The sequence below is a fragment of the Dasypus novemcinctus genome, chromosome 12, assembly GCF_030445035.2.
Source record: "Dasypus novemcinctus isolate mDasNov1 chromosome 12, mDasNov1.1.hap2, whole genome shotgun sequence".
Taxonomy (NCBI): domain Eukaryota; kingdom Metazoa; phylum Chordata; class Mammalia; order Cingulata; family Dasypodidae; genus Dasypus; species Dasypus novemcinctus.
In genome coordinates this window covers 72,460,339-72,486,739 of record NC_080684.1, presented here as the reverse complement: position 1 = coordinate 72,486,739, position 26,401 = coordinate 72,460,339, and the positions used below count along the sequence as shown (strand labels likewise).

At 37.3% G+C, this 26,401-nt stretch overlaps 1 pseudogene; it reads right to left on the bottom strand.

Annotated features, from left to right (window-relative positions):
• Window positions 1-9,634: 9,634 nt before the first annotated feature.
• Window positions 9,635-26,401, bottom strand: part of LOC101417999 (AT-rich interactive domain-containing protein 1A-like) — a 113,701-nt pseudogene continuing 96,934 nt past the window's right edge.

Genomic DNA, 26,401 nt, shown 5'->3' with positions numbered 1-26,401 from the left:
CAAGGTACAATAGAACTCTTCCTCCAAGCTTTAGTCTTATTGTATTTGTTGAAGACACTTCTGATATTTCCTTTCAGATTTTTTGGGTGGCATACACATTCACAAATCTGATAATTTCCCATCCTTTATTTCTCCCAAATTGACATACACATATATTCTATATCTTTCCATAAACTATCAATGCAAAATGTGAAAGTTTAAATTTATATGATACCATATCTTTCTTTTGCTTAACTTGGTTCCTTAATTGTGAGGTGGATTTGGATTCAGCTTTAGACCTACCTCTTTAGACCTCTAATCAATCTAAAAATTTAGGTGTTTTTCTTCATTATTTAAATAAGTTATAATAAAACTGAATTTATAGTGATTTTAAAGATGTTAGTAATTATATTAAATCAAAATAATCCAATAGATTTGGTATGAAAGCAAAAGCCAGATCTGAGCATGAAGGTAATTTCATAAACAAACTCTGTTTGCTTTCTCAATTCTGACTAGATTCTTATAGGTTGCATGTCCTTTCATATAAGTTCATAGGGAGTGTGGGTGAACTCCCTAAAGATACTGGTTTTTAAAATTACATATATTTTTATTGATTCTTATATGAAGGACTCAATTCATTTTGCAAATCCTGATTAATTTATTTGTGGTAGTGGGGTAGATCTGAATGTAATTTTATAAAATGGAAATTGGGACACAGATATTTTTCTTAGTTTTACTTTGGTGAAGAGATTTTAGTGAGTATGAGAATGACAGATATTTGGATCTCCAGGGGATACAAGCTGAAATATATTTTTATCACAGAATGGAATTTGTGTCATTTTGGTTCTCACTACAAAGGAAAATGTGAAAATGTGGTTTGCTAACTTTAGTACTTCATAGCTTATGACAGTCAATGTTTTAAACCCCAGAGAGTTTTTGGTACTTATTTCACAGACTCTGAAGTCTAAGTGCTCCTCAGATGAAAACTGCCCTTTTATTTCTTTGCTCCATTATGCTAAATTCTCTGGAACAAGCCACTGACATATACTGTGATAAGTCACAGATTCCAAAATGCTATTTAAATTATTGCTAATTGGCTTAAATTTATAAAATTAATTTTCGGCTGTGACTGGAGATGAGTCTTGGCAATCTTTGATGATACATCTTTTTGATAAAAACCATTTCCCCAAAGAAGAACCTATTTTAAAATGGATAGCTATATCTCAATCACTTTTAAGTGCTATGAGTAAATTTTAAGAAGATGGTATATTATTTTACCACTATATGAATGTCTTTCCTAGAAACAGTGGTGGGGCCATAATATGCTTTGTACATCATGGTTATACAAAACTACTCTTCCCATACTCATATATTCAAATTTTATGCTGTTCAGTACACATTGAAGCAAACCTTGATAGGGATTGTTTCATTTGATGGGTACATTGAGGTGAAGTAATAAAGAGTGCATTCTGTTTTCAAAATCTAGAGTCGAGATCAGTGATGAGCAACCTAAGACCTAACAAATTTTAATTTTGACATTCATTTTATATAAGGCATTGTGAAGAAGAACAGTAGAGCAAAAATTCCCAGAAATTGATTTTATAATTTTTTTCTCAGAAGATATGGGTAGAGAGAATCACCACATGAGTGAATCACTCCAAAGCTGAGTCCCGGCGTTGTCTGGAGTCTCATCATACTGAGGACAGTGTGAAATAATTATGATCCCCCCCCCCACCACCTGGGAACATAGAGGCATTTTGTGCTCGTCAATGCTTAGAGGTACCCTGCCCAGTTTGAGCAAAGCAGAGAGAAAATCGTACAAACATGGGAGGAAACCCTGCTTGGGGAAGGGCAGTGGTCCACATCTTCTTTATCATTGCATCTTCAATGGCTTTACAGTGCATGGTACAGACCAGGCTGTTATCTGTAAATAGAATGAGCTGATTTCAGTCCATCTCTCCCATTAGTTGTATTACCCTGCGAGAGTTTGGAAAACTCACTTTAGCTCATTGAAACCCAGTTTTACCATATATAAAATGGAATTAATAGTAATTCCTACCATAAAGGGATATTTTGAAGCACTAATGAAAATAAAGGGATGTTTTGAAGCATTTATAAGACTATGTCTTTCTAATGGGACTCAAAATATTTTCATTTTACAAAAAAAGTATTAGAACATATAAATATTTTTGCTAAATTGGGATTTATTTTAAAAATTTGAAAAGATACTGATAATCTAATTTCCAAATAGTATAGCCCTAGCAATATTCCCCAGCATTTGTAACATCCACTATTTTCTAACATTTTTTGTGTTTATGTACCTATCCTAATAGCCGTGTGATATAAAATGGAGGTGGCCTGATTCCCAGAGACAGAGTAACCCAAAGGATAGAATAACTAATGGCCAGTTTTCAGGTACCCCTGAAATAGAAGTGGTCATAGGCTGTGAACTAACTTGTCAGGCCCCCTAAGTCCCTTTACATTGGCAGCCACACTTTGCCTATGTGAGAGGAAGACCCTGTAAGGTTAAAGGTGAACTGTGCGCCTTGGCGTTGACCATCACCTGAAAATGGTCCTGCCTATCAGCTGTGGCAAACCCAAACTTCTTTTTGTGACCCTGTGCTGGTCTGAGTGTTTCTTGGCCCCAGAAAATTATGTTCTTAAATCAGTCCATTCCTGTAGACTTGGGACCCTTTGACTGAATTGAATTTATTTGGGGGCCGTTGTTTGGACTGCTTTGGTGAGGTGTGACCCAAGGTGGGTCTCAGCCCACTTGCTTTTATAAATGGGAGAAACATGCAGAGATACACAGAGTAAGAGAGCTGCCATTTTATCCTGTCATGTGAGAGAGGACTCCAGAATCACCTGTAGCAGCAGAAAGACAGAAACCCTGAAAGGCAGAGAGAGAGGCCAGAGGCTGGAATCAGCAGAGCAGCCCAAACCTGAAGCAACACGTCCCAGAGGAGAGGGGAGAGATGAGTCATGCGCCTGATTGCCCACAGCTGAGCTTGGGGAGAACGTGAGCCTGGAGAGCAAGTCAGAGACCTCATTACAGACAGGCCACCATTTGCCTTGCCATGTGGCAGGAGTCCAAAACTGTCAGCAGCCGACAACTCTGATGATGCCTTGATTTGGACATTTTCACAGCCTCAGAAGTCTAAGCTCTTACCCTAGTAAATTCCCATTATAAAAGCCAACCCATTTCTGGTATTCTGCATTGGTAACCTTCAACAAACTAAAACAGACACCTTAGTGAAGCTTAGTACCTGACATCTTGTGGCTTATTTTGTGTCTCCCTTTGATCCAGCCTCTTCTTTGTAGCTGATCTCATATCTGATGGTGTTACCCACTTCTCCACTGCCCCGAGGTTAAAAACCTTTCCCTTTCTTATCATCCCCATAATAAAGTCCAAACTCTTTGGCACATAAAATGAACTTTATTACACAACTCCTGAGGCAACTTTGCTATTTTCTAACCCCCACCCTATCTACAAACCCACACACTATACCCCAAGCCAGTTTGCACTCTAGTATATTGAATTACTTTGAATCTTAGGAAAGCTTCCTTCTGTTTACACACACATGCACACACATACACACACTCACACATATATAGTCTCCCAGTGCCTAGTGACTTGGCTAACTCCTACTTATCCTATGGTTCTAGCTTACATGCCATTTCCCATAGGAATCCTTTCTTGATTGACTAGGACTAAATTAGGTGGTCTTCTATGTATTTTCCTAGTTTAATCTACTTGCCTCTATACAGCTTGTCATATTATATTGAATGTGCCAGTTTACTTGGCATCTTCCTTTTTTAATGTAATCTCCCTGAAGGCAGAGACTATGTCTTATTCATTATTGTGTCCTAAGGCCTAGCACTATTCCTGGCTTGCTGAAAGTGTTTCCTTTGTGTTGTATAATAGATTGGTGGCCATATGCGTCATTAGTTAGAAGCACTATCCTTGGAAAATTGTGAGTCTATGCTTATACTATATGTAGGAAAAAAAGAATCAGTTTTAAGTAACTTCTTAATATTTTATAGGTTGCATAGGAGCTATATTTATGCCTTATGTTAAAAATAATTTCAGATTTTGACAACAGAAATTAATTCTGGATGTTTACACCTAAGCATTCTAGGATATATCTTGCTGAACTGGGAAATAGCAGGGAGGGCTGCAAAACTGGATCAGATACAATTATGTTTAATGGGAGCTTTTTTCCTCCATTATATTCCTTTTCACAGAATTAAAAAGCTCTATCAAAAATATTGGCTAGATTTCTAAAATTTTAGAACTATGTAATGTGAAACTGTTTTAAATTAAAATACTTGATATTCATACTAGGTTTTCCCCATCACTTATGGAGTAACTAAAGTCTGCCAAATACCTTTTCTCCAAAAAAAATGTTATGAGCAATGCTTCAAGAAATTTGTATCAGGCAAAATGTGTAGGAAAAAGCATGAAATGGTACTTATTTGACAAAAATGAGAATATAGCTTGCTTAGTAAAATTGATTAAACAGAAATGACCTGTATTATATAAGAACATAAATTCTCAAGAAAATAGTTGAGGTAGATTTATCAATAGTAACTTAGATGAAAATTTATTGTGAGCCCAGGTATTTGAACAAGAGAATATTCTCTGGGAGTACCAACATGAAAGCCCAAAATACATTCACCACGTTGATTCAGTGGCAAAATCAGAGATAACCCAATGTTGGCCTTAATTAGCAAAGAAAATAATCATGGAAGTTTGATTCAATGTTCAATTAGTCAACTGGGTACTTTGGAGTCATGTTTACAGAAGGCTTGGTGTTAACGCTGTTACAAGTATGTCCAGAGACCTTTCCTTTGGGCAGATTCTCTAGATTCAGGCAACTGTACAGAAAGCTGAACACACCAGGAACAGTTTTAAATGGGAAAAGTCAGAGAACTGTTATTGAAGGATGAGTTTTCTCTTCTGCTAATTGCATTGTATCACATTCATCACGTTTCCTAACTACTTGTTTGCTCTTAATTACCTACTTATGAATATAATTGCCTCAGAGATCTGCTATGAAATCTGAAATCTTCTGTCTCTCTTGCTTTAAAAGAAGACCACCAAGCCAGAAGATGAGTTTGAGGTTAGTGTTTCACTCTCTTGAGACTGATGAAAAGAAGGGAGCAGTGCCCTAAATATCATAGTGATTGTCACATCCCATTGAGGCATATGGAAGTTGACTTGCCAGGCATTTTAACAGTCAAGAATATGACAATTCTAAACTCTGAAATTTCAGGTGATTATAGCAGTAACCATTAAAACTAAATCGAGAGGTTGATCTTTCCCTAATCTCCAAATTTTAAGATATTGTACCTATATGTCAAACCATAGTGGCCATTTAACAAATATAATGTGCTTAGTAATTACGAAGGTCCTACAGTTGGTGTTTCACATTGGCCTGGTTTTGTCCTGAACTGTGTGGTCTCAGGAAATATGTTTTTCCTTTCTGTGTCTCTCATCCTAATTTATGGAGTGGAGCAAATGGGCCTATCCAGCTCTTGAACTATCTTGTCGGTGGTTCTTTGATTTCAGGTGAAAGTGCTCAAAACATTGGGCTGATGGTTTTCTGGTTGTCAGGAAATTATGTCTGATCTCATCAAGTAAGACAGATATAGACACCATCATCTGAATATCATGGCACGAGCTCAATTAAAATACTGTGCTTCATATACTCACCCCTGCTTTCTAGGGGACAGAGACTAGTACAGCCATATTCATCTAAACTTCATCAATCCAGGCCTGGAGTAGAGCAAAGGGCCTTGTGGTGATCAGGAAGCTGAATGTCTTAGTTTGCCAGATTGCTATGACAATTATCACACAATGGCTTGGCTTAAACACAGAGATGTTTTGACTCTCGGTTTCAGAAGCTAGATGTCCAAAATCAATGTACCAGTGAAGTCATGCTTTCCCCTGAAGTCCATAGCATTCTGATGCTGGCTCTTGGCAGTTCTTGTGGTTCTTGGCTCCTATCTTTGCCTTTCATCACTTGGCAATGACTCCGTTTTGATCTTCCAGTTTCTATTGACCTCTGTCTTCTTTCTGTGTGGTCTTCTGCAACTTCTGGCTTCCGGTTTCTTCTTTCGTGATGTTTCCAGTACTGTGAATTAAGGCCCACCCTTATTCAGTTGAACCACACCTTAACTAAAACCAACATCTTCAAGAGGTCCTATTTACAATGGATTCATACCCACAGGAATGCAGATTAAGATTAAGAACATGTGTTTGTTGAGGTACGTAATTCAATCTACAATGCTGAATAACAAGAATAAGTACTTCAACTCTTTTCATTTTTCTGCTCTTCTAAGTGCAAGAAGAGAAAATAGGATTCAAGTGTTGATGATTTATGAGGAGCTGACAATGGTAACAACAGCAAGCACTTACTGAGGTTACTAATTGGCAAGAACTGTGCTGATTCTATGCATTGGCTCATTTAACTTCCAAAGGAGCCCTACAAGATGATTTCTTTTTACAGATCATGAAAATTAGGCACAGAGAATATAGATAACTTGTCCAAGATCACAGAATTAATATCATATCACAGAGCAGCACTGACAAGTTTATTACAAATTTTGGACTATTCTACTCCATTTTGTTTTCTCGTGAGAGAAATTGTGGGAAGGGAAGACATGGAAAAGATATGAATAAATACGGATGCTAGACCTAATATTTGATCTTGGTGTTTAATAATAGTAAACCAGGGCTTCAACATCTACTTCTGAGGACACTCATCCAGAGTTTTAATGAAAAAGAAAAGGTATTATAAAAATAATGTAATAAATACATATAATATGCCTTAAAAATAGTCAGAGTCTCAGCTACCTAAAAATACTTATTTCATATTTTATAATCCTGGCTAGACATTTTTTAGGTGCATATATTTCTCATTCTTCTTTTTAAACAAATATTTATGGATTATTTACTATGTGTGCCAGATACTATTTTAACCCCTAGGAAATTAAGGTGATCATTTAGCAAAATGCCTTCTCTTAGGAAGGTATATCCTAGTGGAGAAAGACAGACAATAAGGAGTAAACCAAAATAAACAAGATAATTTTAGATATTATCAGTACTATAAAAGAAATTAAAAGGGAGAAAGAGTAATGTGGCGTTAGGTCAAGTGACCTGGGACGTATTTTCTGAGGAGCCGGCATTTGACTGAGTTCAATAGGAAGAAGCTGGTTGTGCAAAGAGCCATTGGAAGAAGATTCACGTGTAAGACTATGAGGTGGGAATGTATTGGATAGGTTTAAAGAAAAAGAAGGAAGTCAGGGTGCCTGAAGTCATAATAACACATCATACTTTTTTAAATGTTTTTCCCTGAGTTACTTACATCCAAAAATTTTTATAAAAGATTTTCAATTTCATTAATTAGTAATTTTTAAAGACGTAGGAGTTTTTACTAAACCACTCTTCATTTTTGGAATCTTGAGATAGCTTTTAATTTAGAAATATAAATAATTCTGCAATGAACATTTGTAGTGAATATTTCCCTCTTTTGCTTTGTTGAATTATTTCTTTAGGGTCAAATAATTGAAGATGTTTATGATTTTGTGTAGCTTGATTCTTTATTTTTATTTTTCCCCTTATCTCCCCCCCACCCCCACTGTTTTTTGCTGTCTGGTCCATTCACTGTGTAATATTCTGTATCTATTTCTCTTTTTGTCTTCTCTTCTTGTCTTTCTCCTCTAGGATTCATCAGGATTCAATCCTGGGGACCTGTGATGTGGAGAGAGGTTCCCTGTCACTTGCACCACCTCAGTACCTGGTTTCTGTTGCGCTTCACCTTGATTCTCCCCTTCATCTCTCTTTTGCTGCATCATCCTCTTGCCGCATGACTAACTTGCATGGGCACTGGTTCACCATACGGGCACTCAGCTCACTGCATGGGCACTGGCTCACTGCACGGGCACTAAGTGGGTACTCAGCTCGTTGCGCAGGCACCCAGCTCGCCACACAGGCATTCACGTGGGTACTTGGCTCATTGTGCAGGCACAATTTCTCTTTTTCTTTTTCACTAGTAGACCACAGGGATCAAATGCAGGTGCTCCCATATGGTAGGCAGAAGTCCTATCACCTGAGCCACATCCGCTTCTGCTTGTTTTATTAAAAGAATTTCATGCTTATTTCTGAAAATATTATAGTGGTTGTTCTCATTACTGTGAATTCCTAATAACTACAGGTTAGCCTTACTTCAACATTGAAATGTGGAGGCAAATTTATCATTATTTATATTTTTTACTGTATAAATAATACATGTTCTTTCTTATAAAGAAGGTAGAGATAGCAACAAAAAACATGTAATTCTCTTAAGTCTCATTATTCAGATATAACCAACCACTGGAATGTGTACTTCCATTCTCCTTTTTATCAAGATTTAATCTTAGCATGTAGAACATATAGTGTAAAGATTTCATACTGAGTAAACGGTTTTAAGCCAAAAAAGGAGAAAAGGAGGAATACATCAAGTTTAGCTACATTGTTTGAAACACTAATATGCAGATTTTATCACTGAAAAAATCTCAGTTGTGTTTCTTCATCAGGAATTTCAACTGAACCTAGAACTTTTTCGCACCTTGATTAGAAAGAAAACAAAAACCCAGAAAAAAAATAAACGTTAAGCTGATTGGCTGCTGAGAGCAAACACTTTTCACAGAGACCTGTACAGCATTGCGCCAAGAGGGGCCATGTCTGGCAAGAGATTAAATAGCTGTGTCTTGCTTTGTGCAGGTCACCAACTTGTTAACTCGTCATACAATAAAGGGGTGACTGGGAGAGGGTCCAAACTGTGGGGATCCAGAGGGTATGTGCAATACACAAGGTCATATATACATGCATGGTAGTGCAGCTGCTGCGGCTAAAGGTTAAAACCAGGTCTAAGAGGTGATCTCAGGGTTATTCATACAATCGAGGAAAAGCGAGAGGTCAAGGTGTTAGTTTCACACATGATACTTTGAGGGAAAAGGCTTTTTTTTTCTCCTCAATGTTAACTAAAAACAATTTTAAGAACTACAGCTTGCTGCTGACCTTGCGTTTTCTTTTCTTTATTTTCCCCATGTACAGCACTATTACTACAGTATGTTTACTGTGTCAGGTGTACAGTACAGGACATGAAAATGTCTATAGTGTACTGCACAGGACTCTCCAGTGAACAGGGTCTGTCCACAACTGCTAATTTCAACTGTAAGATTGTGCATGTACAAAAATAAATCACACACAGTTCACCAGTCACCTCTTTTTGTCCTTCAGAGGATTATTTTTTTCTTTTCTTTTCTTCTTTTAACCATTTAAAACAGTTAGAAAAGTGGCATCCTGTTGATGCAAGGACTGGGAAAGTCATTTTTCTTTTATTTATTTTTTTCCCAAATCACTGTAAACGGCGGTAACTTTGGTTAAAATTAAAAAGTCTTCTATGTAGGCAGAGCTGTATTGTTTCAAATAGGATGGGGTCCTGAGGGGAGTAAGGTGTGAACAAGGAACAGAAAGGGGTAAAGTGGGAGAGCTGGAGGGAGAAGAGAGAAACAGGAGAGACCTTTTTACCCAAGGGAGAAGCTGAACTGCACAGAGTAAACTGGATTCTGAGGTGGTTTTGCCTAAATAAAGGGCAACAGAAAGTTTCTAAGTTCTCCACACACGCACACATGTGGGGGAGAGGGAATTGGTGCCCCACGGTTGTCGTGACTGGCCAGTCCAAAATCAGACATCACAAATGACTGGTGAAACCAAAGAGTTGATCAACGGTGATACCGAGATGTCCAACAGCCGGGATTCACAGCATGATCTCCGAGGGGATCTCGTCCACCTTGGCCAGGGCATGCAGTGCACAGGCAGCCTGTGGTATCCTGTCCATGCTGGTTGGCTCAAAGATGGGTTCTGCATGTGAAGTGGGGTGACCTGGCTCTCTGCAACTGTGTGGCAGCAAGGCTGTCCTCTCGGAAGCCCAGGAGGTTGCCGATGCCCTTTTGCGGTGGCACAGCTGCCAGGCTGTCGCCCTGTGCCAGGTTGACCAGCAGAACCGCAGCCATCTCCCGGCAACTGGGCTCTTCCGGTCACCCTAGGAAGTGCACCATGGTGCTACACAACTTCTCCAGACGCTGAAGAGGGTCATGGCCAGGATCTCCACATTGTTATCCTGGAGGCTGAGTTTGCTGAGGGTTTTCGGGACTAGTCTCTGAGGGGAGAAGACAGCATTGGGGCCCAGGGTGGAGAAGGGGTCCTGGACGTCAGTTGAAGGGCCGACCGCCCAGTGTAGGAGCCCGTCCAGGACAGGCAGGCAAATGCTCTCAGGGTAGGGGAAGAGGTCCATCTGCCCCAAGATATTGGCGAGGGTGACAAAGGTGTTTTCTTGAGCATCTCCAAGCAGTCCCACCACCGCTCCACTTTGTTGCGGCTCACCCCTTGGTCCAGCTCCTCCTCATCCTCACATGGTAGCAGTGCCTGCTTCTGTTCTGGGTGCTTGTGGTGCAGCAGGATCAGCTTACCCAGGATCCACAGCAGCCCCAGCTGTTTGTGCAAAGTTGTTGCCTGGCACAAATGACAGCTACAAATGGTGTTGGAAACACAAGGGCATCCTGCCAGTCCAGAAGGGTACACAGTGGGATCTCATCGTTACTGTGGCTCTTGTCCTCTAGAATCTTGATGTTCCAGTGGCTCTGCACATTTGGCTGATGCCAAATGGAAATTTGCTGCTCTCCTTGGTGGCCTCTACATTCTTTGCATCCTCCTCTGTCAATGTGCTAGACCTGGTGGACAGCATGTCATCCAGGGGGGCTGTGATCTGGTTTTCTGGAGGGCTGTCAGGCGGTGGACCCTCCTGTTCTGTTGTCCCTGTAGTGCCTTCTGCCTCTGTGATGTATTTCCAGGAGGTCGATATAGGGTACGTGAGGCTGGATAGCCAGCAGCTCTTTCTTGCTGTCAAAGTGGGCTGGATATGCTCAGTGGTGTCCCCTACCCCCTAATCTACCAGCACAGCAGGCCACTGTCAAACTCCTGCACATGTCCAAGCTTACCTGAGCAGTCTATCAAAAATGGGTCCGTTTTCTGCACGATCTTCACAGGCAGCACATCAAACTTACTGATCAGCTTCGTTTACAACTGCTTCCTCTTCCTTCTCCTTCAGTTCAGGACCTAGTCCCTCCTTGGACTAGAGACTATCAAAAAATTTATCTGCTCTGCCACTGAATAAAACTCTTAATTAAGAAAGATAATAGTTTTCGAAACATGTTGAAACATTTGGTTCTTTGGATTTCTTAAAGACTGTATGCATATTCATTAATAGTATATTTTTACAATATTGTTTTTCAAAATGTCCAGGCCCAATGTTTCTGTAGTTTAAAAATAGTTCTTTTCTTTTCAAATCTTCTTGTAGCTTGAAACCAACACAGATCATGTGAACTAAATGTCTGAGTTTTCACCCTGGACTCTGTGGGCAGAAACTGGACCACTCAGTTGACCTCACAGGTGAGAAGAAAAGGTAATGCCTTTACAGAATGCAAAGATAAGAACATATTTGTAAAGATTTTAAAAAAATGTTTATTTCTCCCCCCCCCCCGCCCAAGTTGTCTGCTTTCTGTGTCCATTTGCTGTGTGTTCTTCTGTGACCGCTTCTATCCTTTCCAGCGGCACCAGGAATCTGTGTTTCTTATTTCATCATTTTGTTGTTGTGTCAGCTCTCTATGTGTGTGGCACCATTCTTGGGCAGCCCGCACTTTCTTTTGTGCTGGGCGCTCTCCTTACAGAAGCACTCCTTGCATGTGGGGCTCCCCTCTGTGGGGGACACCCCTGTGTGGCACGGCATTCCTTGCACGCATCAGCACTGCGCATGGGCCAGCTCCACACGGGTCAAGGAGGCCCAGGGTTTGAACCACGGACCTCCCATGTGGTAGGCGAATGCCCTATCCATTGGGCCAAGTTGGCTTCCCAATAATAACATTTATAATGAAACATTTTGCAAAAGGTTACAAGTTTACTGATTTTAGAAACAAGCTCCAATCACTTTTCCTTTGAGCTTTTTTGAATTTACTGTTAAATCCTAGTATTTTTCTTATTTTTCAGAAAATTGTATGGTCACAATTAATGGACCTTTAAACTCAGGAGCTTCTTGAAGCTTCTTTATGCTACCTCAGGGACAGCTGCTCCTCAGTGATGTCATGTTTCCTTCCTGACCTTGGGATGACATTTAAAAGCAACCATTTCCAGGGAGTAAAAAATAGTTTCTGAGTGTTCAAGTCATACTACCAAAATAGGGAGCCCATTAAGCTGGGCTTTTCAACTTAGTTACATCATCATGAATCAGTCTCTTCTCCTTCAGATTGTGTTGATGACTTTTCCCCACCTTTATCAATTTCATTATAAATGCATGCCCGCCAAAGGCATTAGGAGGGGACTAAGGAAATCCTATAGGAGAACAATGACAGGAAATTGACATAGCCATTAAGAAGTCTGGAAAAACTAAGTTTGAAGAAAAGAGGGCTTGGCATATTGCCATTTTTGGGATAAGGAAAGAATTGCGGGCAGGAATGGTTTTAGAAAAGTAAACATAAAACCTTAAGATAAGCATGGCTCATGTATAAAGTACATTGAAATAAAGGTTAAAATAGGAAAAATAGTAGAAAATTACCTTTATTTTTGGTAGTTCATAATTATTGTAAATCAAGACCCTGATTTTTTGTCTTTTTAAAGACAAAGATTTCCCTGGGCTTGCACCCATGTGATGGCCAGACTTCTCAGCACAAAGCTAATTCACTGAATTGGGGAGTTAGTGAAAGGAAAGGGTTGTTTTCCTTATACATCTGTAAGGAAATATGTTGTTAAATATTTATAGGTTTGGAGAGCAGTCTACAATAAAGTAAAAAAAAAACTTAGACAAATAAATGCAATGTGGAACGTGGAAAAAAATGACCTCATTCAGAATGTGATACAATGGGAAGCAATTTTTACAATGATTTTAAAGGAAATTCATCAATGATTATTTTGATCTCATCTCCATGTATCTGATGCCCATATCAAATCAAAAGTGAATTTGGGAAATGAGTAATAATGAAAGAAAACCCTCATGCATGACTCAATGAGATATGTGAGAACAGATTGTGCCCAAATTTATCCTTGTGTGATAAAAAAGCTTTTTCTTGTTTTTTGCCTGTTAATTTTGAACTACTTTCTACCAGACTGGAGAAGATTATATAAAGCAAAGCTTTATCTCAGTAGAGACACTCAATATAGTAAATCAGAGAGATTAGAACTTGATGAATTTTCAGAGTTGGGAGTAATCTTCAGGACAACCTAATAAAACTCTTGTTATTCACTCAAGAAGCCAAGGCTTAGAGCACTTAAATGAGTTATCTGAGGTCACATGTTCTTAGAACAAACAGGCCTAAAAGTCAGCTTTCCTGATTCCCAAATTCAGTATTACCAAAGAAAGCTTATTTGATCAATAAATCCTTACCTTTATTAATGTTTGAATGCTTTTATCAGTGAATATTAGTTAAATGGGCTATTATCATCCTCAAGTCTGTAAATAGTAAAATATATGCCTCATCGTACATAGGCAGTGGCCAACTCTCCATATTCAGAAAAGAAAAAAGTGCTGTGAGAGACCCATTGTTAGGGCCAGTAACCACGGCATGGTCAGACTGTCTGCCAAGTGGTTGCTGGCCATGGTTCTCTGTCACTTGGATTCTATGATCCTTGGGTCAGCCGTGACTGACTGACCCTGACCCATGATTTAATGCCCTGTGGTCATGGTTTTGAAATCCTTACTAATTTTATCTTTGAATTTGTATTTTGAAAGTGAAGTCTGATGGGACGATGGCTGGGTCTACCAATAGCCAACCTTTTATTTGGATAACAATGGTAAAGAGAAAATTCAATGCTCAGGTTAAAGAAAGCGAGCACAGTAATATATTATTAGTTCTGCTCCATGTGAGAGGACATGAGTTAGTCCACTCTTCTGGTTTGTGGTGAGTCCAAGAAAGCCCAAGAGAGCTTCTGGGAGCAACAGGAGTACTTATCCCTGGGTCAATAGCAGGAACATTTTCCTTACCTTGTTTCTCCTAGCCTCAGCCAGAGCTATGCTTTTATAAAATAAATGCATGAACTTGACTGCATGGATTGAGTCAAGATAGTTAAATCTTTTTAAAATTTGAATCCCTCATCTAAAATAGAGAAATTGTAAGGACAGAATTTAACCTTGCCATGAGGATTGGATGAATGCTTGCAAGTAAAGCCCCTGCCACAGTGTCATAGGGAAAGTGCTTTAATATTGGTGGTGATGATACTGAGGAAGAAAACAGGGAGGAGAATCACAGAGCTACAATCCACATGCTAGGAGGAGCATTCCTTGATGGTGATATCTTCCATAGAGAAAAAAATCCCTTGTCATGGCAGGATATGTGTGATAAAGAAAAAAGAGCAGAAGGTTTAGGGGAATTGGATTAATTAATTTAGATAATATTCACACTAGACTTTGGGGTCTCACAATGCCTAAATATAAATGAATATTAGTTTTGCAAAAGTCCTGAATCCATGATAGATTTTATTAATAATAATCCACCCATTTCCAAAAAAGGATGTGAAGTAACTTACAATAAAAGGTATAAGTACCATGGCACCAGTGAAAAAAGGGTAAAAGAATGAAAGCCAAGCCATGTAGGGAGATGTTTGGATCAGACCACCTTGGCTAGGGATGGTTTCTGCAGTGGCACAGAAAACTTATATCAGTAGTTCCTGGCAGTTAAGATCAAACCACTTAAATAATTCTCATTATAAATAAAAGAAAGCATATCAATTAAGATTAAATCTTCTTTCCCTAGTTCGCCAGTCTGAGGGGAAATGTAGCATGTAGACTGTACGCTCAATAGTAGTTTTTAATGATATGAAGCTAATTCTTTTATACATATTCAGAAAAATTAAGGGCTTTGTGTTAAGATGTGTTATACTAAAAAAGAAAAGAGTTTTCTCAAAAGTAATCTAGCATTTCAAGACTCATTACAGCAAATAGTCATTAACAGTCATTTGTGTGATATAGAAACAATGAAGGCCATTGAACTGGGAAAGGGTATATTCAGATCTATGTTTTAGAAGTTCATTGCAGACAAATTGACAGGAGTTGCTGACTGTGTGAAAGCAGGGCATGTGAGAGAGAGGTCTCTTACTTAGTTCAAGCAACTGAATAGGTGACAGTGCCACTCACTGAGAGAAGCAACACAGGAACTAAAGCAGCATTAGAGTAGGGAGAAAGATGACAAGGTTCACGTAAGACTTGGTTTTGAAGTCTCCACAGAAAGCTTCAGTCAGATACCCAGTAGGCTGTCAATGACGGTAGAAGTCACAGGATTAGATGAGATTGCCTAGGGAGAGAAAATAAAGAAGGCACAGGAAAGAACCTAAGGACAGCCAACTTTTAAGAACAGGAAAAAATTTTCACAAAGGACCTCAAGAAGAATTTTCTAAAGGGGAAAAGGAAAAACCAAGAGAATGTGGAGGTCACAGAAGCCAAAGAAAGACAGTTTTTCAGGAAGGGAGTGTAAAATATTATTGAGAGGTCAAGTGAGATAAGACAGAAAAAAAATGTATTGGATTTAACAACCAGAGGATCACAGGTTATCCTGATGGAAATGATCTCAAAGGGATAGTTGGGGGTAAAGGCTATTTGAAATGTGTTGACAAAAGTGTTAAGCTGGAAAGAAACTTGAGAAAATAATCTGGTATACCTGACGTCATTAAACATGAAAGTCAGAATGTTTATATTCAGAAACTGTTTTGGGAAGGTCTCATCACACCTACTGTTTCTCCACAAACTGCTTGGCCAAACAATGAGAGATGAAAACAGCTCTTACACTCAGCTCAATCCCTCTTGTTTTTTCCCCTCTAAACAATGACTAAAATGAATTTTATTTTACTGAATTTACTTTTTTAAAGAAGTTGTAGGTTTGCAGAAAAATCATGCAGAAAATATAGAATTACCATATGACCCACTCATACAGTTTGTCCTAATATCAAAACTTTGCATTAGTTTAGTACTTTTGATGAAATAATATTATAACTGTACTGTTAAACACAGTCCATATTTTACATTAGTGTTCATTGTGTTGTGTAGTCCCATTTTTTCCCTAGTAACACATAATCAGCCTAAAATTTTCACTTTTAACCACATTTAGATATATAAGGTAGTGGTGTTCATTACATTCACAGTGTGGTGGTACTGTCACCATCATCTATTACCAAAACTTTCCATTACCCAAAAAAGAAACTCTGTAACAATTAAGGTTTAACAGCCCTTTCTCTAATCCCACCCTGGCCCCTGGTAAACTGTATTCTAGTTTCTGATTTTAAGGATTTTCTTATTCTAATTATTTCATATCAGTGAGATCATACATTATTTGTCCTTCTCCGTCTGGCTTATTTCACTCAACATGATGTCTTCAAGTTTCATCCATGTCGTTGCATGTATCAGAACTTCATTGTTTTTCATGGCTGAATAAAATTCCATTGTCTGTATTGCCACATTCCTTTATCCATTCATTGGTTGATGGACATTTGGGTTGCTGCCATCTTTTGGAAATTGTGAATAATGCTGCTATGAACATCAGGATGCAAGCATTCCAGTCCCTGCTTTTAATTCTTTTGGGTATATACCTAGAAGTGGGATTCAAGGTCTTATGGTAATTCTATACTTAACTATCTGAGGAACCACCACATTGTTTTCTATAGTGACAGCACCATTTTGCATTCTTACCTATAATGATTTTTCCCCATCCTTTCCATTGCATGGTATATTCTATATTCTGTTTTGTTTTTGTTTTTTGTTCTTAGTAGTTGTCATTCTAATGGGTGCTAAATGGTATCTCATTGTGGCTTTGATTTGCATTTCCTTCATGGCTACTAATGTTGAGCACTTTTCATGTGCTTTTTGACCATTTGTATATCTTCTTTGAAGACATGTCTATTCAAATTCTTTACCCATTTTTTTTTAACTGGGCTGTTTGTCTTTTTGTTGTCAAGTTGTAGGATTTCTGTATATATTTTGGATATTAAACCTTTATCAGATATGTGGTTTCCAAATACTTTCTCCCATTGTGTAGGTTTTCTTTTTCTATCCAACTTGCCCTGGCTAAGAACTTCCAGTACTATGTTAAATAACAGTGGTGACAGTGAGCATTCTAGTCTTGTTCCTGATCTAAGAGATAAAACTTTCAGTCTTTCACCATTAAGTGTGATATTAATTATAGGTGTTTCATATATGCCTTTTATTGTGTTGAACAAATTTCCTTCTATTCCTAGTTTTCTAAGATTTTTATGAAGAAGCTATGCTGGATTTTGTTAAATGGCTTTTCTGCATCAATTGAAATTATCATGTGTTTTTTTTCTTCATTCTCTTAACATGGTGTATTATATTAACTGATTTCCTTATGATGATCCATCCTGGCATACCTGAAAGAAATCTCACTTGATCATGGTACTTAATTCTTTAAATGTTATGGATTCAGTTTGTTAGTATTGTTGAGGATTTTTGAATCTACATTTATAAGAGATGTATATTTGTCATTTTCTTTTCTTGTGGTATCTTTATCAGACTTTCATATGAATGCAACATTCCTCCACAGAATGAGTTAGGGTGTGTTCCCTCCTCATCAAATTTTTGGAAGAGTTTGAGCAGGATTAGTGATAATTCTTCTTGGGATGTTTGGTAAAATTCACCATATGTTCCTGGGCTTTTCTTTGTTGGCAGATTTTTGAATACTGATTTAGTCTGTCTACTAGTTATTAGTTTGTGAAATCTTTTATCTCTTCTTGAGTAAGTGAAGGAGTTTGTATGTTTCTAGGAATTTGTCCATTTCATCGAGGTTATCAAATTTGTTGGCCTACAATTGTTCATATTATGCTTTTACAATCTTTTTTATTTCAGTAGGATCAGCAGCAACATCCTCTTTTTCATTTTTTATTTTAGTTTTTTATGTCCTCCCTCTTTTGTCAGTGTAGTCTAGCTAAAGGCTTGTAGTGTTATTGATATTTTCAAAGAACCACGTTTTGATTTTCTTGACTCTCTCTCATCTTTTTGTCTTCTGTTTCATTCACCTCCACTCTAACCTTCATTATTTCCTTCCTTCTGATTTGAGATCAGTCTTCTTTTTAATGCAAGCATTTAGAGCTGTAAATTTCCCTCTGAGCCTGCCTTTAATGCATCTCATATGTTTTGGTATGTTCTGTTTTCATTTTCTTTTGCTTCAAGATATATCCTAATTTCTCTTGTCATTTTTTCTTTGACTCATTTGTTGTTTAAGAGCACATTGGTTAATTTCCACATATTTATGAATTTTCCATTTCTCCCTCTGTTATTGATTTCTAGTTCCATTCTATGGTGGTCAGAGAATATATATTGTGTGATTTCAATAGCTTTGAATACATTGAGACTTATTTTGTGACCTAACATATGGTCTATCTTGGAGAATGATCCAGGAGTACCCGAGAAGAATGTATATTCTGCTGCTCTTAAGTGAAATGTTTGTTGTTGTTGTTGTTTTCATTTATTTTTCTTTAGTAATTTCTATTCTGTTCATGCAAAAGGTGCAAAGGAAAGAAGGTGGGGGTTTAACTTGGCTGATGAAAAATCAAGCAGAGGTGACTTTTCAAATTTCATAAACAACCCACAACCAGAAGAACTTCAGAGTTGTAGCTGGTACCACACAACACTCCCAACTTCACAGCTGTCTCTTCTTAGGACCATTGGCTATGGTGAGAGAAGCTGTGAAGACAGTTGCCTGTAATGGACTTTAGTAGGTGGCTAATAATTTTTTTTAAAATGATGATAGTTGCATCACAGAAGTTCCAATCAAGAGGGTGGTAAAAAGAAGGCACAAATCATTGCAAATACCGGATTTTTTCTTTCTCTTTTTGCAAAAATACCATCATATAGAAACTAAAATTTATCTCAGAGTGGTGGGGTTGGTTGACAGAGGGAAGGGCCGAGTTGGACCTAAAATTGCATATGTGATAGAATCCTAAATGGGAATGCAAAGCAAGGCAGCTTTCCTTCTGAAGCAAAAGAAGTGGGACACTCACTCCTGACTATGTGTAGTACAAACATTGGAGGAATCTGTGACAAAACAATTAAAAAATCATAAAATTATAAAGCTTGTAAATGAATAATCTGAAGTTATATTTTATTAATGGAAAAGATCATCAAAATGGTACCACTATGAACTAAACTACCTGAATTTTCATTTCACATGAGAAATGAAAGGTCTGCTATTTAATTTAGAGTATTATTCAAGTCTTCTGTTTCCTTATTGGCTTTCTGCATAGGTGTTCTATCCATTATTGAAAGTATTAAATTCTTCTACTATTAATGTAGAACCATCTATTTCTCCCTTCAAATGTGTCAATAGTTGCTTCATATATTGTGGGGCTCTGCTGTTGTAAGAATATGTATATATATATGTAATTGTCTTTTCTTATTGAAATAACCATTTTATAAGTATAGAATGACCTTCTTTGTCTCTTGTTAGAATTTTTGACTTAAAGTCTATTTTTATCTGATAATAATACATTTACCCCAGTTGTCTTTTGGTTACTACTTGCATGGTATATTTTTCCTTCCTCTCACTTTCAATCTACTTGAATGTTTAATTTAAGGAGTTTCTTATAAACAGCATACAATTTGGACATCCTTTTTTTATCCATCCTGTCAATCTCTGTCTTTTGCCTGGAGAGTTTAATCTGTTTACATTTAAAGTAACTAATGATAATGCACAACTTTTTTCTGCCATTTTTCTATTTGGTCTTTGTAGTTTTCAATCTGTTTTGTCCCTCAATGCTTCCATTAATGCCTTCTTTCATATTTATTTGATCTTTTGTGTTGTACCATTTTGAGTCCTTTCTCCTTTCTTTTTAGGTATATTTTTGTATATTTTCTTTGAGGTTACCAAGGGGTTGAAATTTAACATCCAAAATATATATAAAAATCATTTTGGATTTGGTATTGACTTAACTTCAATAGCATACACATACACTTTTCCTATACATCTCAGTCACTCCATCTTTTTTTTTTCTTTTACTTATTACAAATGATATCTGTATACATTTTATATCTATAACCATAGATTTTTCATTACTTTTTTGCATTTGCCTTTTAGCACCTGTCAGAAGTGAGAAGTGGAGTTATATACCAAAAGATACAATACAATAGTACTGACATTTATAATTACCCATATGGTTATCTTTACTTGAGGTCTTTATTTCTTTATGCTGCTTTGATCTACTTGTCTAGTGTCTTTTTCTTTCAGTACAAAGAACTTTCCCCCCCTTTTTTTTTTGTTTTTTTTTTTTTAGAACTCCATTTGACAATGTCTGTAGGGCAAGTCTAGTGACAAACTTCTTCAGCTTTTTTTTTATTTGGGAGTGCCTTAAAGTTTTCCCTCACATTCAGAAGATATTTGGCACTTGTCCAGTTATTGTGCCCTTTAACTGTTTTCTGGAGTTTTGAAGAAGATGGGTCTGCCAGTTTTTGCTTGTTTTTCAAAGGCTGTGGGGGAACAGCATCCTGGAGTGACTCTCATCACTATCTTGGTCAACTAGAAGCCTGAATTTACATTAAAAAATTAGCTTTTGCTATACTATGGATTTAAGTCCTGATTAAAAGAAACTTTTCACATGACTGGAAATAATTTGTATACAAGCAAATGAATCCTCTCTTTTGATAGGTTCACCCAAGTTGATCCTAGGAGAAATGGGGATTTCTCGGTCATCTAAATGGATGCTTGTATCATCGCACAGAATTTAAACAATGATGCCAAGCATTTTTTGAAGCAATTCCAAACAATCTCAGGAAAAAGAGAAATTATAGACTCCTTAAAAATTTTGTTTCTCTGAAAGTTCCACTGTTTTTGTTCATGGTGGTTTGTTGGTTTTGTTGTTTAATGTTAGAGATCATGTTCCTAGGATGGCTGCTTTTATATACAATTATATATCACTATGAAATTTGAAAACATAGTCTTTTAGTTACGTTGTTTTTATTTAATTTTCAACAACTATGTGAAGTAGATATTATCTTCAATAATTTTTCCTTAGGTTGAACTCTTAATAAGTCAATTCAGAATGAAAATCTGAGTGTTTTGATTCCAAGTATTCTAATTCAAATTTAGGGGTAACTGCTCTTTTACTTATGTGTTTAGAATTTACTTATGAACTTTGTCCTGAATAAGGTTTTTGATAGCTCAGAAAGATGCAAACAATAGCAAGATAAACTAATTCAAAGTAAATAAGAATGGTGAAAAAAAGGAAGATAATTTAGGTCATTACACCACACATTCTACATAGTCAAATAAACTTCCCATCAGAAGGGCCATAAATTATGATTATTTCTTTTTATGTAATACAGTCATAACTTATACAAGTGTGCAAACCATAAGTATACAGCTCAATCAATTTCCTGATATACATAACCATGGTTAACAATGCTGATGAAATTATCGAACGTTTCCATCATCCCCAATGGCTCCCACATTATTCCCCCAAGATAATCATTATTCTGACTTCTACTATAAATTAACTTTGCTTGTTTTTGAACTTCATATAAATAGCAGTATATACTTTGTGTATGATTGATTTTACTCAACATATATCTGTGATATTCATCTATATTTTTCAACCAGTTGTTTGGATTTTTCTTTCATTTTGTAATATATGAATGTATCACAATTTATTTAACTGTTCTACTATTGTTGGACATTATTTCATGTTCCAGGCTACTACACAAAAATCTTTGAAGAATATTTTTGTACATGTGTCTTGGTGGATAAAAGCACTAATTTTTGTTGAATATATTCCCAGTAGTGGAATAGCTGCATCATATTTTAACTCTAATTGGTCCTTCCAGGTATTTTTTCAAAGTTGTTATGTAAATTTATACTCCGACCAACATATAAGAGTTCCCTTTGCTTGATATCCTCATTAAAATATTGTGTTTTCTGTTTTATTAATGTTAGCCATTTTGATGAGTGTGTCATGGTATCTCATTAATTGCATTGTGTTTGTAGTTAGCATTTCTCTGATAACTAATGATGCTGAGCATGTTTTCATATGTTTAGTGTCCATTTTGATATCTTCTTTTGTAAGTGACCATTTGAGTCTGTTTTCCACATTTAAAGTGGATTGCTTGTGAGATGTTTGCATTAGAAATATCTCCTGTTAGACTAGGGCTTATCGTTACATTCTCTTACAGATATTTTTTGATGACCAGGAAGTTTTAATTCTAATGAGATCCAATTTACCTATCTTTTATTTTAAGACTAGTATTTTTTAATCCCCTTTAAAATATTTTTGCTACTTTCAAAGTCATTCAGATATTTTTCTGTTTTCTTTTTAGGCCACAAATTTGACTCTAAGAATTTTCAGCAACTGAACAGGAAAAGAATGCACGGTTACAGAATTCACAGTGTTCATGAGGTGAAAACAAAACAGTTGCTCAGGAATCATCCTGATAATGAGATAAGAGTAAGAGTAAGTAGGATCTGTATGTGGATTTTAATGGTCATCACCTTCAAAAACATCCTTACAATGTTAGCAGTGATGAGTTGCTTCTTAAAGCATCCATTGATAAACAATCAACTGCTTTTAAGTGATAAAGTTTAAGTGAGTGGAAGCACTTCTTCTGGAGTCAATATAAAACATATTTAATGCAGAAGTAGATTAAGGAATATCTAGGCAACTTCCACAAATAGTATTTTCTTCAGTAAAGTTTTTGAAATATTTTGAAAGACTATAAGATTTACTCCTAAAGATATATTCGAATCCAGCTATCTTCGTTTGCAGAACTGCCAGAACAAATACCACACAATGGGTTAGCTTAAACAACAAGAATTTTTTTTTTTTGCCTCATGCTTTTAGAGGCCAGAAGTGCTAAATCAAGGCTTAGCAAGGTCAACTTCTCTCTTGGAGTCACTAGTCTTTTCATGAGGCCTAGTGAGATAGTTAAGCTATTATGTCAACTCAGCCAGGTAATTGTGCCCAGTTGTTTGGTCAAGCAAGCACTGGGCTAACTATGATACAAGGGCATTTATGGACTTTAGTCACCATTGACTTTACTGCAGTGGTAAATAATATATAGCTGATTACAGTTACATCAGTCAGGGAGATTGCCATCAGCAATGAGTGATGCTTTATTCAATCAGTTGAATGTCTCAAAAGGGGAAGTGATTCCAGCATTGAGTGAGAATTTCCCAGCTCATCTTCGGACAGCCAATGTCTCCCAAAACTCAAGAACCTTCATTCGACTTTCACTGGAGCTCCTGGTTGCAGTCTGCCTGTGAAACCTGGACTTGTGCATCCCCATGGTCACGTGAAAGACTCTTATAGAATCACATACTATTGACAGATATCTCTTGTTGATTCTGTTTCCCTAAAGAACCCTGATTAATACACCTTGCCTCTATCCTTGTGGTTCTTTGACTTGTATCTCTGTCTCTGCTCCATGGTGGTTTGTGTTTCTCTTACAACTATCTCTGACTTCCTCTCTTTTATGTCTTCTGGCTTTTCCTAGTTTCTTATTTCTACTAACTCTCTACAAATTTCCTCTCTTATAAGACCTCCAGTCATGCACATTAAGACCCACCCTGATTCAACTTGCCCATACCTTAACTAATAATCACATCTTCAAAAAGTCTTATTTACAAATGTGTAAACATCTACAAGAACTTGGATTAATATTAAGAACATACTTTTTCCCCCAGTGTGGCAGAACTGGACTCAGTTGTGGTTTTCCTACACATGGCTCTTCTGTCCTTCTATCTGAACCTATAATTAGTACTAGGGTTGGTATGTGTACATCCAAAAGACTTAAATCTTTGGGCTGTCCATGTGCCAGTTGGGCTCTGAATCTCATTGGAGTTTCAATACCTATTCTCCAGTTCATCGTTCTCACCTAGGACAACTAAAAAGGAGGTGACAATGGGAAACTACCATACCAAGGAACTGAGAGTCTACAACTGCAAGCAAGAGAGTCCCATCCATCAGCCCCATGGGACACAGCTCCTTTTCAATTAGAGGTGGAGTGGACATCACCATTCCAGAATCCTCAGGAATGGAGAATGAACAATGGACTAAAGCAGACTTACTGGTATTCTATTATAGACTTACTGCATTTCTAGCAATGGAAGAAATTATATCATTGATGTGGAGGCAGTGGCCACTAGAGGTTCTGTGGGCAGGGAGAGGGAAAAACAAGAGTAACACACGGGCATTTTTGGGACTTGGGAATTGTCCTGAATGGCATTGTGATATTGTAAACTACAATTTGTAAACTGTAATTCATGTTTAGTGGCAATGTTCCAAAATGTGTTCATCAATTGCAATGAATGTACTTCACTAATGAATGATGTTGTTAATGTAGGAAAATGTAGGAGGTATGGGGAGCAGGGCATATAGGAATCCCCTATAATTTTTATGTGACATTTGTGTAATTTAATATCTTTTTTAAAAAAAGGACATGTTTTTGTTGAACTACGTGGTTCAATCTACCACACTAGCTATTTTGCATAACTAGTTAATTGTGGATTATATACTTTAACAACTGGGAAGCTTGATTAAAAAAACTTCGTTTGTTTTTCCTGAATAGAAAGTCACCCTGTTACCTGGAACATGAGTTGAGAAAGTAAGCTTGGTTGGCAGAGCCAATTTATCCAGTAGGCAGATAAATCATTTGTGATAGCCATCAGAAGATAATGGGCACCAAGGAAAAACTTTTTGAAAGAATTTATATTTCAAAACATATATGAAAGTCATCAGCATGTGAATAGTAATAATTCTTAAAATTTTCTTTATTTTTAAGAAAGCTTTAGATTACATAAATATTACATAAAAAATATAAAGGATTCCCATATGCCCAACTTCCTCCCCCTTCCACACTTTCCCACATCAACAACATCCCTCATTAGTGTGGTATATTTATTATGATTGATGAACACATATTGAAACATTGCTGCTAACCATGGGTCACAGTTTACATTATAGTTTACACTCTGTCCCACACAATTTTTTGTCTATGACAAAATATACAATAGCCTGTATCTGTCACTGCAATGTCATGGAGGACACACCCAATGTCCCCAAAATGCCCTCATATTACATCTATTCTTCCCTCTCCTATCCCTCAGAACCTCTGGTGGCCACTATCTTTATATTAATCATAAGAGTTCTTCCATTGCTAGAATAATAGTAAGTCTATAGAAGAAGAATAATTAGTCTACTTTAGTTCATTGTTCATTCCCTAATCTTGTGAGAATGAACACAAGATTGTTCATTCCCAAGCTTGTGTTCTGGTTCTAATTGAGAGAGAGCTTAGATCCCATGGGGCAGATGGATGGGACTACCTTGCTTGCAGTTGCAGACACTCTGTTTCTTGGAATGGGTATTGTCTATCATTATCTCCCAGTCAGTTATCCTGGGTGAGTCCAATGAACTGGTGATTTGCTGTTGCAACTTTGCTGAAATCAGGGCTCAACTGGCGCATGGATAGATCAAAGATTTAAGTCTCTGGGACATATATTTAATAACTAGTGCTAATTAGAGGTTCAAGGAAAAGAGACAGAAAAGCCATGTATAGAGAACCTATAAATGACTATAAATCTGTTACAATGGGGAGAATAAATTCCAAAGTAAAGTCCAGAGGCAGGGTGCTGAGTTCCTGAGCTGTCTGACTTGCTTATAGTTTCTGGATATCTCCAGAGCCCTCAGGAGTCATGCTACTTGAGGCCCTGTTTACTGTGGCAGTCAATGAGATCCTGTAAGTGTAATCTCTGGAATGACCTCCCAACTCACTTTGAAATCTCCTAGCCATAAAAACTAATTTGTATTTACTATTTCCCCCTTTCAATCAAGGTATTTTTCCAGATGCATTGCTAGTTGGCACTTGGTAATAATCCCTGAATGCCAGGGAGGCTCATCCTTGGAAGTCATGTCCCACGCTGGAGGGAAAGTAGTGCATTTATTTGCTAAATTTGGCTTAGAGAAAGGTCACATTTGAGCAACAAGGAGGCTTTCAGGAGTTAACTCTTAGGTAGAATGTAATACTAGGCTAAGTTTCAGGTTCAGAAGAAAAGATTCATAGGTACAATCATCAATATCAAGAGCCTGGTATATTGGTCTGTATTCTTTCACTAGGCACTGTCCTTGCACTCTGGGGACTCTTACTGTCCTATTAGAGAATGAAGCAGAACTCCCTTGGATGAGAATTCAATATGCTTTCAGTTATAGTGTGGCTTTCCAGCCACTGAGACAATGCCCCATGAACACTTGAACAAATTCATATGCTTTAGAGGCATGTCCAGGTGAACCCCTTCCTATGCATGCCCCCATCACTTATACCCTGCACCAGCGATCCTCCCCTGCCAC